Raw genomic sequence first — 2,503 nt, 5'->3', positions numbered from 1 at the left:
TCTTCGTTCTCCTGGTCATTATTCATTTTTACTAGAATGGATGAAACAGGCTTATTTATCTGAAACCTTCTATTTTAAAACATTTAAGAATACATCTTGGCCATCTCTTCAAGCAAGTGAGATGAACCATACTCTTAAAAGGGGTGTAGTCTGTTGTAACTGTGGAAAATCTAGATAATGCCTGGGTTTGAGAAATAGGGGAGACGGGAAGTAAGGAGGAGCAGAAAAGGGCCAAGGCTTGCATTTGTCTTTAGATGTTTTTTGAGGTGCCTGAAAGACGACTCTGTGAATCTGCCTAACTTTTGCTTTACTGCCTAAACCAGATCACTGTAGCCCTCTCTCCTCTTCCTTTTATTGTCCCCATAGTGAGCCTCTGCTCCATTCTGTGCATTCTATCTTTTGTTTTTTTAGTAGACACTTAACTATTTGTTAGGTGAATACCCACATATAGCAGGGTGTTTTTGTAATGATTTTTGAGTCCTTCACAGTGTTCACCCTAAAAAATGGGCACCATCTATGACATGATGACCTTAAAGAAGATATGCATAGACTTTTATGGACAGATGTGCAAAATTTCAGAAGTCATAATGAATGACTGTTGGAGTCCTCCAAGTTTGATTTACTAGGAAAATTCAGAGAACTCATCATATCATGGTCAGTGGTTATAATTTATTATAGCCAAAGGATGTAAAGCACTTACTAAAGGGAGGAGACTCATTGGCTGAGAAAACCAGGCACTACTTTCTTGAGCCTGTCTCAGTGAAGTCATATTAGATGTGCTTAATTTAAGCTTTATCTGGAACTTAACAATCACATATGAGATTCTATTAGGGAATCTTTTGATGCTCACTGCAGAGAATTTGCACTGGACATGTTTTCCAGAACATACAATTCCAGACCTCCAAAAAGATAGCAGGTGTTCCTCATAAGCCATATTGTTGACACAAACAATTAAGGCACATGGACCTGCCCACTCTTCATTTCTGGGAATAATGTGCAATCTGAAAAATAATGTCCCAAACTCCAGCCAGGTGTGAAACTTGGAAGCGCAAAGGATGATCAGTCTCAAGCTTACTATGTTGTATCTTCAGTCACTTAAAAGGCACTCAGCTACTAAATTCAAAATTCTTTATCATTAAGCAAATATAATTTTCTACAACATATATCAGTTATAGCTTTCAGATGAAGCCTTACACATATAAACCATTAATTTAATAAGTGGCAATTCTTAAACTAGTATTTAATTTAGTAAACACAAGGTACAGCTGGGTACCATGGTGCATGCCTATAATCCGGCAACTTGGGAGGCTGAAGCAGGAGGATTGCATGTTCAAAGCCAGCTTCAGCAACTTAGCGAGGCCTTATTTTAAAATAAAAAATAAAAGTGCCGGTGATGTGACACAGTGGTTAAGCATCAATGCCTGATGCAAAAAAAAAACCAAAAAACAACAAAAAAAGAGGTAGTCTGGTGAGAAAAACCCTTTTTCTCTAATATGTACACAATGATACATTGGCAAGTGGTCTGACTTGTAAATATTCCCTGTTAGCCTTCCTTTCTGTAAAGATGTAATACCCAGATAAATGCTGTGTATTTCTATATCACGTCAGTAATTTCTCATCTTTGTTCCTGCTATTGAATGTTATATCCTCTGGGTATAGCAAAGATTAAAGAATATGGGGTTCATGAAGACTTCATGCATCATTAATTTGAGATTAAAGAACATCTTGTTGCAGACTTAGTCACTTACAGGTCTGTGAGTCTCTTTTGGAGGGAGTGAGCACAGTAAGCTCCACCTAAGAGGGCCCTCTACAGAGACAGGCAGGAGACCTAGAGGAATCCAGTCTCTTACTGTGTGTGCAGCTTACTTTTCACACTGGCCCACACCTGGCTTTTCCTTTCTGTACTTGTCTCCATAGCGTTTAATGATGTGCTTCAGTTTTAGGATTAAAGACAATATTTGCTTACAATTTTTAAATTTTAGTCATAAGCAATAATGTGTTTATGTTATGCATTTCACAACAAAATGGTCTTAGTTATGTTATTAGATGTCCACTTTATTTTGCTTCCTTCGGAGCAGCATCAAGGGCATTGACCTGGCAGTCAGACTATGCTTTCTGTCCTTGTTCTTACCTACTGAAGACCTTTAAGAAAATTTTTATCTCTTCTGCCTGTTTATCAGGGTCTGTTAAACGAAGCCACCAACTCCCTGCCATTACTACCCCAGGGCTAGATGTCAAGGAAATAGGATGGTCTCTACTGACTAATTAGCCAATCCTAAACCTTACTTGGCTTACTTGCCTTGCCTACTCTGTGCTGAAGAAGCACAATAAAGGCTCTTGACCCTGCTTTCCCCTCACTTGGTGACCAACTCTGTGCTTTTCCACCTGGCCCCTCGTTATGGTGTGTGACGTTCCTCTTGGGGACCTTAACAAAGAACCAAGACATGTCTTGGCAATTGTACCAAGGTCATTTGGCTCACCACCCCTGGGTAGTAAAATTGGC

This window comes from Marmota monax, unplaced genomic scaffold (assembly GCF_021218885.2).
Source record: "Marmota monax isolate L192 unplaced genomic scaffold, Marmota_monax_Labrador192_F-V1.1 WCK01_AAM20220418_F8-fsc00215, whole genome shotgun sequence".
Taxonomy (NCBI): Eukaryota; Metazoa; Chordata; class Mammalia; order Rodentia; family Sciuridae; genus Marmota; species Marmota monax.
This window is presented reverse-complemented; position numbering follows the sequence as displayed.